Here is a 14,303-nt window from a genome sequence, read left to right as displayed (position 1 = left end):
TCCTGATTCTGTATTTCTGCTGTATAGGCTTCCTATACTGGATACCAGTCTTAAAAGTCTTTATTTCCTGCTAGAGACTCTAGAACAGTAGGCTGAATCACAGCATTCTTGGGCTGAACTGTGCCAGCTATCACCTGTGAGGTGAATTTGTTTGGGACCCTTATGAACAATTTGCATATTCCAACACTCCCCTGGCCTCCACTACTCTTCCTGATCATGACTGCCCCTGGAGTTGATCGATTTCCTTCTATATTCAAGCTCTGACCCATAAATCTGTAAGGTCAACCTTCCCAATAGTCCTGTCATTCTGTTTCTTGAGCTCAGCTCATACAATACCCACACATAAGAGAACAATAAAACAGAACCCTATATAGATGAATTTCCCAACCTAGGACTACCCATCTTAAGATATCCTTTACTTTTTAACAACTGCCCCAAAAGAGAATGTATCACCTCCAAGGAGAATACCTTTTCTTTTTTCCCCAACCATTGCTAAATATACCAAACATACCTGCTCTGAGAGTGTTCCCCACCATCCTCTACCCACTTGGGGTGCCTAAGATACCTGTGTCTCTTGAGCATAGCTTTAGAATTAGATATCTCTTGATTTTATTAAAACTTTAACACTCCTCTTTCTATTGTAAGGGGAGAGGGGAGTTTCTTGCCACCATGGGACTGCAATGGATAAATGTATTTGACCAGATTTCTAGGAGTTAAAATATAATTCTTGACAGGAAGATGTTAACAGTCCACAATGAGACTATGTCCATACTATTAATGGCACTATAGAACCCATCCATAATTCATATACTGTTGCAAACAACTAATTCACAAATACATTCATAAGTTGTAAACTGACTAGAAAATCACTATGAATAGCAGGAAGACTCTAACAGCAGACAGCTTAAGCCTAGTGTAAAGACTTCAGAGAAAATGGTAGTTCATTTTCAGCAAAGTGAAATTTCACCACAACCCTAAAATAGCTTGCCTTGCTAAACAGCTCAGAAAACTGCATGAATAGCTCACAACCAAGAATGGTATCAAGAATGAATGTGCTGATTGGAATAACCATTAACCAAATCTCAGTTCCGGATAGCAACCCTATCAATCTTAAATAGAAATAAAAATCTTTAAAACAAATACAGGAATCTTCTGCCCATTTGGGTAATAATATAGATTCAGAAGGTCAGTGACATGTCCTTGCAACCAAGAAAAGAAACTAGAGGCATGTACTCCATATTTCAAATAAATATGCAACAGATTAAAGTTTAGAATTTTTCCCATTTGATGAATCTAGCCTCTTTCCCTAAAAAACAATTCAAAAACTCTGTAGTATCAGGACTCTTTTGTGGTCTCAAAATTCAGGACTCCCAAGAGCTTTTGTTAATGTGAGTTATAATTACCAATATTTACCATATTAAAAATTAAATGAGAAATTTTTAACTATTTATTAATTCATTTTAAAATTTTAATAACATATTTAATATGACAAATAACATTTTATGAAGAATTTCCTAAACAAAACAAAAAAGCTTAGTGACAAAGTGATATTGTTTCACAACTTTTGCAAATTTCTTTCAGGTCTAGTTAGTAGAAGACAACTGGATTTTCGTATCTACTTCCACATTCTATCTGTTGTGATATACTGTTTTGCTTGAACTATGTGGGGGGAAAAGCTCTACACAAACGTGTACTGAGAAAAAAAAGTACATGTTACTATTAATAGCCTTTTCAGATAACCGTGGATTTTTTTGATACTTCACCAAAACCTGACAAGCAGCAGTTAAAGTTAGCTATAATATGAAATCTAATATCACATGAACATTTTGTATTGTTACTTGCTTTTATAAGGGTCTTTTCCCATAATTTTGTAACAATGATCACTTTTTAAATATCGGTTCATTGAGTTATATAATTTCATAGCAAAAACTCACATTCATTAATATCACTATCCATCCCATCAGGAAAACCTTTATATATAGAAAAGCTGATGAGAGCAGAGCAGGTGATACAAGTTAACCAAAATTTTAATTTTCACTTCTAAGATCAAATTTTATCATTGGCAATAAATACTGGCAATTGTTTTCCCTGAAGAGCAGTCTCACTTTGTTCATTTTCAAGAAAATAACTGCCAAATATCTAACTCTAAATAATCAGTTTGTCTGGTAGTCATTCTTTCAAGTAAAAATGATGTTTCATGAAAAATACGGCTAGTTCAGCTAGCAACTCAAAAAAAATCACTTAAGAGTTTTCCTTAAGAAAACCAATGTACGCAGGATTGCAGAAGTGCTTTTTGCATATTTTCTATCTCATCATACGGAATATTAAAACAGTGTACTCAGTGATCAAGATTTAATAAAGTTAATTTTTACTGTTTCATCAAGGGTATTCTTAAGTAAAATTAGCTTTTTTAAAAACGGTGAATGCATGGCAGTGAAGAATACAATGAATACTAACATACTTTGGTGCCACTGCCATTTAATATCTACTAAAATGCCCACAGTTTTACCCACCATTGCTGTACTATCATCAGGATCAATGTCAAAGCAGTGAAAAAGGCAAAGAGTTAGTATCACTATGAAAAAAGTTTCAACCCTGGTCAGCTTGGCTCAGTGGATAGAGTGTCGGTCTGTGGACTGAAGGGTCCTGGGTTTGATTCCAGTCAAGGGTACATGCCCAGGTTGCGGGCTCATCCTCAATGAGGGCTGTGCAGGAGGCGGCAGATCAATGATTCTCTCTCATCATTGATGTTTCTATCTCTCTCTTCCTCTCCTTCCTCTCTGAAATCAATAAAAAATATTTTTTAAAAAATAGTTTCAGTATCATCCAACCTCCACAGGTATGGATGGACACAATTTGAGAACTACTGTCTTAAGGAAACACTAAAAGCTATGAATAAGTTGCCATCTTAAATCCATACTAAATATCCCCCAACATAAGAAATACATTAAATAGCTGTTAAATTCTTTCATTTTAACCCAAAATTGGTTCAATTTATTCTAAACTGAATTAATACAAATAAGAATAGAATTTAATATTTAATGAGCACTTATAAGCATTATCTCATCTAATCCTCAAAATAACTCTATTAGTTCTCTGATATATTTATGCTTATATAAGATAAGAAAACCTAAGGTGAAAAGAGGGGAAGTCACTTGTCCAGGATCACAATAACTATTGGTATTTATGGATTCAGTTATTAAGTATTTTGTATACCTCATCTCTTGTCTTTACAACAACCTATCTATTACCCTTTTTTACCCTTTACCATTCTTTATACTCATATTACCCATTTTACAGATGATAATCTGAATCAAAAAATAAAGTACCCTGTCCAAGGTAATCCAAGTGTTGGATCATCTATATACAAATCCAAGTCTGCCTTACTCCTATGAGAACACTACATACTCTGCCTCTCTATACCACCCCATCAGTATATCCTTTGTATAAAAACAGATTGATGGTTGCAAGAGTCTCACATAGTTATAAATCAAATGAGCAAGATCCCTATTTTAAAAGATTTAATTAATCTGATTATCATCAAATGAACAAAACCTACTTCTTTATAAAACAGTCAATGACCTAGGTAAATAGCTCATTACTTCACATTTTAAACACTTATCTGTGTATAACAATAAATCAATGCAACTAATATTAATTACTCTTAAAAACACTCAATACAGGCTGGCCCGTGTTGCTAAGTGGTTAGAGCATCGGTCCCTGGCACCAAGAGGTCTCGAGTTTCCCAGTCAACAAGGGCACCTACCAGAGTTGCAGGTTGATCCCCACCCCGTTCAGGGTGAGTGTGGGAGGCAACCAATCAATGTGTCTCTCTCACATTGATGTTTCTCTTTCTCCTTCCCTTCCTCCTTCCTTTTTTCCTTTCCTCCCTCCTTCCCTCCCTTCCATCCTCTCTAAAAAAAAAAAAAAAAAAAAAAAAATCAATGAAGAAAATAACCCAGGATGAGGATTAACAAACAAACAAACAAAAAACTTCAATATACCCAGTGATATTATGCCAACATTACAGAGGAGGAAACTGAAACCAGAGCACTAACTTCCCCCAAGACAAGCCATTCATGAAGAGCAGAGTCAAAATCAGTTTGGACTGACCCTAAAGCCTAAAATCTTCAATCTCACAGCCTGCATATATTTAAGAAGGCCTCAGGCAATGACCTAGGATTTGTTCAAGAGGTCTGGATACAAGGCTTGCTGATAACACAGCCACTCCACCCAAGGCAATCAAGATATAAATCATTTCATATCTCAAAGACCAAGAGGTAAAAAGGAAGCTGGTGCCTGCTGAAACAGGAGCTCTGTTAAGAGCAATGTTCTCTTTAAGAAAAGCATCTATAGGTAATGTTGAATAAAAGAAGCAAAATTCACCTCAGGGGTGTCAGTACACATCTCTGGGGCTCAGATAATCTCACCTCCCTTTAAAAACAAAACAGATTCCTCAAGGAATCTGTCATCTCAGCTACAGGGCCGCCTGCAAATTACAGAACAGCTTTCAGATGCCAGGGGCCCTGGAATGCTGCAAGCATTAGTGAATGGCAGCAAAAATCATCTTCCTGAAACTTCCTTAAACTCTAATCAATCAGTAAAATTTTCATTTCAAGTTAGGATCTGTAAAGGTCAGGGGTTATGTCCCAATATTTGTTTCTATTTTAAGGGTGTACATTGCAAAGATGCTGCTGACTATTAAACCCTTAGGGGGTCAAGGGAGAAATCAAAGTTTTTACAGCTCAATTCACCCTTACAGTTTGCTGTAAGTCAACTTATAGGAAGTATAAACATCTTGAGTTTGGAGAGGGGTATAGCTTCTATTTCAAATAAACTGTATTCTCAAGGAGTCCCCACACACATTTGACATTTGACAGGAAGGTGACAAAATGGAAGGCTGTGGTATACCACCTAAAAGGGCAGGCAGAACAAGCAAGAGATGAGCAATTATGCTTGTCACAGAATACCACATTCTGGATTCCCTCTGTGGCAAAAGAAAAAAAAACCAAACTACTGAACAAACTTTACTTCCTCCCATCAATGATTCCTAGCATGACCAAAAAGAATCACAATCTCTTAATGTAAAAGCAGCTGATATATAGAAAAAAAAATCATGATTGAGGTCATGTCCCTTGACATGCATCATTTACACTAAGGATTCCCCCACTTATCTGAATTAATTTCATGTACCTCATTTCATTCAGATAATTGAAGTTTTCCTTTTAGAGTTGAAAGTGTTTACCCTCAACATAATTAGTAAACTGTGCACTTAAAAATACCACTACAAAAATTACCACCCCCTCTTCTACACATACACGCAAACTGCACTATCATTAAAAGTATGAGATTTTTGGCCTTCATGGGGAAATTTAGTTCAAAAGTCCTCTTTAAAAAATTAGCCCAAGAAATTCCACAAGAAAAGTTATGGTCATTACTTTTTTAATATACAGTGTTTGCACTACTTGTTAAAGACATGGTAATTTGGATATTCAATACATGACTACTGTTCTGAAACCGAATTAAAGGTTTAGACTACTAAAGAGTTTGATGACTTGCCTCAATACAATAATTGGGATTGTATGGAGAACAAAATCAAAGCGGTCTCTCCTTTTTATGAGCAGGCATTTAAGGGCCTTTTAATGAGAATTTACTTTTTAGTATATAATTACTAATCTACAAAAATAGGGCCATTAAACTCACTTTTTTATAGTGCCATAAAACTTCTACGTGTAAGAAATATAAAATAATATATAACATATTAATAAAACTCAAGAAAAATTGAAACATGTAACACCTAACAATACATGGTGAAAATTACTAGTATATCTTTTCTTCTTAAATAAATTCCCTGTCAGATGACTAATGAAGCTTTTTTATAAGAATGTGCTTATAATTTCAGACATAGACTCTCTAGTGCTAATGATGAAATGCCTAAACTTCTTATATGAATTCTAAATTCCTATATGAACACTACTTTTCCATACTAATCACAGATTTACTGTTAGGATGAACTTATATCTAATCAGTTATGTATTTATCACCTACTATGTGCCAAGCACTGTACTGAGTACTGAGGACACTGCCACAAACAGCACAGAATTGGTCCCAATAGGCATGGTACACACAGTCTAGAAATAAACACAGGAAATGAACAGATGTGTTGTGGGAGAGTATAACAGGTATTTAGTCAATTAAAAGCTCAAAACTAAGAGAAGACAGAGGTAGAAAGACAAGCATTTGAAAATAACTAGCTACCTTTGAAACTGAATGAAAATCACCCATTAAGTGACTGAGCTAAGAAGGCAGAAGAGAACCCAATAGCAAGGTAGTCAGGAAAAGGGTCAAAGTAATGAGTGCATGAGTCCAGGGTGTAGAGTACCTGCTGCAAATAAAAAGTTAACCCTTCAAAAGAGCTCAAATTGTTACAGCCAAAGAGCCCAGCTATCAGTTAGCTGGCCTGTTTCCAGTATCTAAGGCAGCGGTTCTCAACCTGTGGGTCGCGACCCCTTTAGGGGTCGAACGACCCTTTCACAGGGGTCGCCTAAGACCATCGGAAAACATATATATAATTACATATTGTTTTTGTGATGAATCACTATGCTTTAATTATGTTCAATCTGTAACAAAAATACATCCTGCATATCAGATATTTACATTACGATTCATAACAGTAGCAAAATTACAGTTATGAAGTAGCAACAAAAATAATTTTATGGTTGGGGGTCACCACAACATGAGGAACTGTATTAAAGGGTCGAGGCATTAGGAAGGTTAAGAACCACTGATAAGGGATCAATCCAAGTGAGCTCCAGTCCAGAAGGCCGTAACACAGTATCTTGGCTCTGCAAGTTTTGCCCTGGACAAGAACAGGTTCCAGCTGCCTGAAAGGAGTAGGGATGGCAGGAGCAGAGGGAAATGGCCAAGCTGTTAGAGTTCTAAGCAGGCTTAAAAGAGGTTCCAGGTCCACAAGGGATCTGGAATACAAAAAGGAACCACACGAGCAACTTATTAATTCTATGGACTATTTAACAATTACTAAAGAAAGGCTGTAGAATTGCTTCTCTGGTTACCTTTAAAAATAAACACTCAAATAAAAAGCTGTCATCTGTTTAAATGACTTAAGTATGACCTTCCCATGTCAGAGAAAAGGACTAGATAGTCTTCCTATTTCTTATTAATTGCCTGATTCTATATCCTAATTCCATCTAAACCTATGTTGATATATTCTAGATGCTCCACAAACACTTCACTAAGATGTTTATGCCATATAGTTCAAAATTCCTAATGGAAGTACAGTATTTTTAAAACTGAGAATCTCACAAACTGAGTACATGCCAAGGGTAAAGTGAAATACCATACCTCTGTGAACAATAAATGCTCAGAGAACCAGAATAATTCCATATCCCACCTCCTGAAAAGGATAGGAATCTTCATGTATTTCAGTCTTAAAAATCCATTTAAGAACTGGGTAGAAGGGACAAACTGGCAGTAAGCAGGCTGGGTAGACTAGAACTGATATAAGAACCAGCAAAGTTAGGTGTATAATTATTTGCCCCCTATAAACACCATCCTACTCTACTGTACAACTGTTTTCAGTAATAGTGTCAGCAGAAAGAAAAATGCATATAGTCCAAAGATGTTGTTCCTGTCAAGGCTATTATTTATATGACTACATATTCAAATAGGAACTGCTCTATGGAATTGGCCCTGCATTTGCCCAAACATTATTTGCCAAGGCTATTCAAAGGGTGGAGTGGTGGTACTTTCCAAAAGAAATACTTGACAATTGTCCTCAGTTAATTTTTTTAAATAAACAAAACATGCTAATCTATTAAAGAAAAAGGCTGCTTGACAATTTTCCTCAATTTTTTAAATAAACAAGACATGTTATTCTGATCTATTAAAGAAAAAGGTGATAAGACTTAGAGAAAAAGAAAATACAGTGGTTTCATTACATGGGGTTTTTGTTGTTGTTGTTAGCTGTATTACCAACATGAAGCATGCATGACCTATCCAGCACAGCCCCAAAAACTGTAAAATATCAATTCCGGACAGCTTACCAAGGTAGCCAGGCTCCCAAAGTCATGTTTCTTTTCTTTCTTTCTATCTTCCTTTTTGTTTTGTTTTATTTTGTTGTTGTTGTTGTTTTGGGTTTTTGTTGTTTTTTGAGAGAGGGAGAGAGAGAATGAATAAGGGAAACAGGAGAGAAACATCTATTTGTTATTCCATTTATTTATGCACTAATTGGTTGACTCTTGTATGTGCCTTGACTGGGATAGAACCTACAACCTTGGTGTATGGGGAAGATGCTCTAACCAACTGAGCTATAGGGCCAGGACCCCAAAGTCATATTTCTTACAAAGGTCTTTATGCTGAAAAAGATATACTTATAAGATGAAAACCAAGGCTTTAAAATGGCCCTACAGTAACAATTAGGGTCATTCAATTCATGGTTGTCAAACTTCATTCCAGTGGAAAAGTCATAGTATATTAGCTTAAGGTGTTCTACCAAAAATTAAATAAAGGTGTCCTTTCCCAATGTCACAGTAACATGTTAAAGGTCAAAATTCTCAATGTTACATTTCCCCGCCGCAATTTTTCTAATATATGTGATACCTGCTATCTTTCAATACTGGATTTCAGCCTAGTAGAGTATCTGACTCAACACACACAAAAAACAGAAATATTTCAGGTTTACAATATAATGATGATGACTTCCAGGACACTTGGCTACGGTCTTAAGTTTGGTTAAACTCAAGACCACAAACATTTACAGAGTACCCACTACACTTGACACAAGGCCTACACAGATAAGACATGGTCCATCTTTCATGAAGCCACCAGGAAAAGTGCACACAAGCCAAGAAGTATTTACTAAACGCTGAATGCCTACACTAAGCACTGTGGCATGAGAGATGCAAAGAATTCACCCCACCCCAGCAAGGGCTTCAGGACTTCTGCATTTGAGGACCACTAAGTAATGGTGCTGGGGATGCTGGAATTCGGTTACTACATGTGTATAGGACCTCTATTCCTAATTCATATCAAGGTTATAGACACCCAACACTGAGACTCTTGAAATGCCAATCTCCCATGCCTGGACTATCAGAATCAATAAGATAAGTAAACATTCTTGAAATAAAAATACATAATTATTAAATCCAAACTAACTGGAAAGCACTATTTCAATTGATAGAAAGTAAATATTTCTTAACTATAAATAATTTGTATCACTTGCTTCTAATGGGTACAAATCACAAATTAAGGCAATTACTCAAAACCGGGGAGGGAAAAATAAAAATTCAGTAATTACTTGACTGTTTATAAGATACCATAATCACAACAAATTTTCATACAGGAATATCCATGAGGGAGGTCTGAATTATCTACTTAAGTATCTAGTTCATGAAGTCTTCAGCTCCTTTTCAATCTCAAGTAACTTTCTCTGGTTAATTTCTTTCTGTAAAATAATTGGGTTGGATTAAACTGCCAGAGTCCCTTGCACATAGAAAACTCTGTACTTCTGTGGCCCTTAAGATTAAAATGTCAATGCAGTTTCAAAACAGTGTCAAGAAGCCATCTTAAAACTTCCCTTTCCTACCTTATCTCAGTATCACACTTCAGAGTTTACCTACTCAGTTTTCAAGTTTGTCAAAGAAAAGTTTCATGAATCAAAAGGTACTCTTTCCACCCTCAATACTAAAACTGTTTCATTAAAACATAAAATCCTAGGGAAAATATAAAACAACAGGAAGTGGGAGCTGAGGAGAATCTATCCCACTTTTAGACCTGTAATGCACTAATTAAAATTCAATACTCCGCTTGGTATGTGGGCTCCTACACCAAACTCCTGCCATGCTTTAGCTCAAGGTTACACAGGTTAATAGAACCCAATAAAACGGCTCTATTGGATTATATCAGACCTCCTTCCAGCAGCCCCTGCACCTGACCGCCACGTGAGCTGTAACACCAGCTGCAGAGGCAGCACCCAATCACCAAGGCGCGCCACGGCGCCCGGGGGCTGCATTCTGCAACCCACCTCTTGTGGAAAGTCAGTTTCCAACCTGGTTTCAACTCACGTTTTCCATTTCAAACTGGTGCAGGTGGAGGAAAAAGTGTCAAGCCTCCTCTCTGAACCTCCAGCCGCACTGCCTCAAGGCGCTAACTTAAGAATGCTCTCCAAGATAGAATCGAATGCAGTGCGAGTCTCAGAAGACTCTAGAAGTTGTATTTGGGAGAGGGGGGAAAGAGCCAGCCCTCGGGACTAAAGGTTAAGTGACGAGACGGGGTACAGGGCTGGATTTACAGAACTTAAATTCAGAGACCCTTTCCACCCGACAGTCGGGACCCTGATCTGAGCACACGCCGGCTCCTCCTGGGACGGGTCCTGGAAGGGCAAGGAGCCTCTGTAGACACGGGGGCGGGGAGGCTGGCGAGGTCGGCACAGTCCGGGTGACACCGGGGCCGCGCGCAACGGGTCCCTTCGGGGAGACCTGGGGCGCGCGTCGCCAGGGACCACCCGCCCGCCGTGTCTAGGTCGGCGCGGAGGCCCTTCCGTCTCCTCCGGCCGATCGGGAACCCGGCCTCCCATCTCCCCGCGCGAAGGCGACGCGCCCCGCCCGCCCTCCGCGGCGGCGCGAGGGCGACGGCGCACCGGAGCGCGGGGAGCCCGCAGGCTGGGCGAGCAGAACCCGAGGAAATGAAATCAGAAAATGGCCAGCGCGCAGAGGTGCGCAGGGTGCCCCGCTCGGGACACGGAACCGACGGCGGCGCGGGGAGCGCAGCGCCTGCGCCCGGGAAGCACGCCGCCCGCGCGGCCCGCAGCTCCGCCCCCCGACCCCCCCCCTTCCCCACCGGCTCCCCACGCCGCCGCCGCCGCCGCCGCCGCTGCCCCTCTGGGAACTCCGCGCCGCGCGGCCCCGCGAGGCGGGCGTCCGAGAGGGGAGGGGCCGCGCTCCCCGCCTTCCCCCCACCCCGCCACAGCCCGCGCAGCTCCCCAGCCCGGAGCCTACTCACCACCTCCTCCTCCTCCTACCCCTCCGCCTCCTCCTCTCCGTCTCTCCCTCCTGGCCACCGGCGCGGCCCAGCCGGCGACGCACTGACGCCGCGCCCCACCCCCGCGGCCGCCGCCGCCCCTCCCGGGCCTCGGCCGCAGCGGCCTCGGGGTGCGTCAGGCGCAGGCCCCGCCCCTAGACCCGCCCACGTCCTGGAGGCCCCGCCCCCCGCACAGCCGGACGCTGCGCGTGCGGCGTCCCTGGCTCACCCTCCGCTCCGCCCGCGGGAGCCCGCTGCCCTGGGTCGCGGCCACCGCTCCGCTCCGCACCTGCGCCTCCTCCACCCGCCGCCCTTTCCCTTCTCTCGTCAGCACTTCCGTCTGCCCCTTCAGCTCTGTTGCACCTTCCCCCACCCCCCAGACCTGTAGGCTGGCCTTGGCGCCTTCTCTTTCCTCCTGGGCGGTCTTCGCTGCTCACTGGGTCAGCCTGGGCTTCCGCTAGCAGTTTTCCTGCCGGCCCCTTCTCTCCCCATCGCGGGTCCTCCGCCCGGCCTGCTGGGTCCCCTGGGCCCCAGCGCATCCCCGACTCCTTCCCCGCCACCTCCACCGGCCGTGGAGCTTGCACCTCCTGGCGCCTGTCTCGCCAGCGCGTCCGACTTTCCCTCCCTTGGGCCCCTCTTGGGACCCCCCAAAGGCTTTGGCTCGCGCCTTCCTTTACCTACATGTTGCGCGTCCTTTGGTTCTGACTACTCCACACACTTCGGATGCAGTTTGAGTGTTCGAGAACTGCAAGTTTGTGGTTCCACTTAGCTGAGGAGTCACTAAGTAATTAAAAATCACAAAGCAAAGCGATAGCAGTGGGGACCACCTTTGACCTACATCGTTCCAGCTATATTTCTTTGACACTTAAATATCAAGGGATGGAGGTTTCTATTGGGTCTTACAGTTCACACGTTTTGGATTTTTTTTCCCTGCAACCTAACCTCGCTTTTGTGCTTTTATTTTTAGAAAATACGTAGTCAATAGAAAGAGCATCAGGACCTTTTAGGTCTCTTGTTTTCTTACCTATGAGGTGAGGAATTTATCTTTTCTGAGATTCTGAATTAAAGGATTTTGTATTTGGAATCAGGTTGTGGGTTAAAGGAGTCTAGAGAAGGCAAAACATTGCAAATGTAACTGGAAATCTGGTAACTTAATTTTTTAAAAAAACAGCAACTTGAAAGAGTTGGGCTATGGACTTGAGTTAACATACCAAAATAAAGGGAACTGATTAGGCCTTTGGAGTTACATTCACAAGTTGCTTTAAATTATGTGAGTAGGCATTATTATCCTTAAATTGAAGTGTTAAAACTATCTTCCATTCTCAACAAAATCCAGGCTCTATGTGGATCTTCAAAGTTTAAAACCATTGTGAATTGAACAACAACATTACAGGCATTTGAAAGCCTAATAAACCATCTGCCCATCCACTTTAACACAAATTGGGAAAAAGAAAAGTGTAAACGCCAAAAGCTGAAAGCAAGGGTTTCTAACTACACACAAAACTAGTAAACCTTGTCCCACAAAGTAAGTATAGGAAAAACTCCAAAGGCTATGGTACCCATTTCATTGATTTGGAATCAGAATCCTGTCATTTTATCATTGAATGATCCAGTCCTTAGTATCATCTGGAGTCTATCTAATCTTTTCATTTTACAGATGAAGAACTAACTCCCAGAGAGGGTAAATTGCTTGCTCGATATTACCCAGACTAATTGGAAACAAAGCCAGGATTGAAGCTCAGACCTCATCTCCCGTACCTGCCAACATCTGGCTTATACTTACTACTTACAGTTACTCAGCGTCAGAAGTCTTTGGCTTTGCAGTTTTGCCTACATGGTCCAAGTGATGTATGAAATTGAACTTGGCATTAACTAGGAAGGCATTGCTGTCAGAGGCCATTCTGTCCCACTGGGTTCAGGGATTCCTGTTGCATAAGCTCCATTTCACCCGGTCAGGGTTCATCTTCCTAATCCAAGCAATTTTGGCCAGGCCTCTGGAGCCATGTCCCAACCCAACACATTTATCCTAGCAGGTGCCAAGGGTTGTGCATGAATATAAAAATTGTGAAGCTGTTATTGTCAAGAACATTACTGGAAAGGAAAATATGAAACAAGGTAATAGCTATTCCGCCATGAATAACGAAGGATTCAATGATAAAATCCAAATCTTAAACTAGATGTTATCCATGTAAATTAAGGGAAGACTTCTTAAATGGACAAAAAAAGGAAGTGTAGAATCTGGATTGCTTGATAGGGAAAAGGTAAAGGAAATTGCTTGACAAGGGCACTGAGAAGAAAAATGCATAAGCTAAAAATTGGAAAGGGGATCACATGAATTAAAACAAGAGGTTTATTTTAGAACCAATAGAAAATCAAGCTGACATGATAGGGTAGAACCATTGGTACAGGGCTTGAATTTTAGCCTGAGAAATTTAAACTTAACTTAATAGGAGATTATTTAGGTTGGATTTGGCAGGGGAATAGAAGGGAAGACAAGACAAGAGCCCATAACCTTGTTTGGTTCTGCAGTAGTAAGTCAGAATTAATAAGAAATGTTAGATGTAAATGCCACTCAGGAAAAAGATGATTTCGGTAAGTGTATATAGGGATCAAAGAAGAGTAGGAAGTCCAAGATGACTTGAGAATGATAGTAAGACTCAATAACAGTATCCAGAGACCTGAGTATCTTACCCTTGGAGGATGATCAGCACTCAACAAAGTATAGCCTATCAATTGCTAGAGAAGGAGTCAAGAAATTTTCCCAAGGTATACCCTCCTATTCATCATATCCTCATTCCAGAAAACTTTAGTTTGCCACTCAAATTGAATTAGAAGGTAAGAAAGAAAGCTCTCACCCTGTCATGGGCCCTTGTGCTGGTGTTTTATGGTCGACCTATTTTTATTTCCGTTACAGCCCTACTGATGTAAAAGTGTTCAGTGGTGCAGTATATAAGGTTAGAGTTAGAAATAAACCAAGAAGTGTTTGTTAAATACATACCACATGATGCTTAGCACTCTGCTAGGCCTGAAGGGCTGGAGAAGTATAAAAGGGCCTCTGCCTTCCAGAAGTTTATAATCTGGTTGGAGAAATCAGGTCCACCCACCGAACACCAAAGAGGATAAGTTCCACAGACAGTAAAGTGTGCTGATACAGAAACAGTGAGGAATAGGGTTGAATGGAATGGGACTGGTATAATTTCTATCAGTTTTTCATTCGCCTTTAATCCTTGCTCTACGTTGTGGAGGAGGAGCAGTACAATAAGAAG

The 14,303-nt window shown here is 40.8% G+C and overlaps 1 protein-coding gene across 6 annotated transcripts in view; it reads right to left on the bottom strand.

The window, feature by feature from the left end:
- Positions 1-11,162, bottom strand: part of GTDC1 (glycosyltransferase like domain containing 1) — a 368,964-nt gene extending 357,802 nt beyond the window's left edge. For 5 of the 6 annotated variants that reach the window (XM_070423063.1, XM_070423059.1, XM_070423065.1 and 2 more), the window contains exon 1: positions 11,020-11,081. The gene's annotated coding sequence lies outside the window, so the exon portion shown is untranslated. Of the gene's footprint in view, positions 1-11,019 lie in introns of all 6 variants that reach the window. The other variant, XM_070423067.1, reaches the window with a different exon arrangement.
- Between the last annotated feature and the right edge of the window lie 3,141 nt (positions 11,163-14,303).

The sequence above is a fragment of the Myotis yumanensis genome, unplaced genomic scaffold, assembly GCF_028538775.1.
Source record: "Myotis yumanensis isolate MYYU_CA2020_CCGP unplaced genomic scaffold, mMyoYum1.0.hap1 SCAF_8, whole genome shotgun sequence".
NCBI lineage: Eukaryota > Metazoa > Chordata > Mammalia > Chiroptera > Vespertilionidae > Myotis > Myotis yumanensis.
Note: the sequence above shows the minus strand (reverse complement) of the source record. Positions and strands in the feature narration are given on the sequence as shown.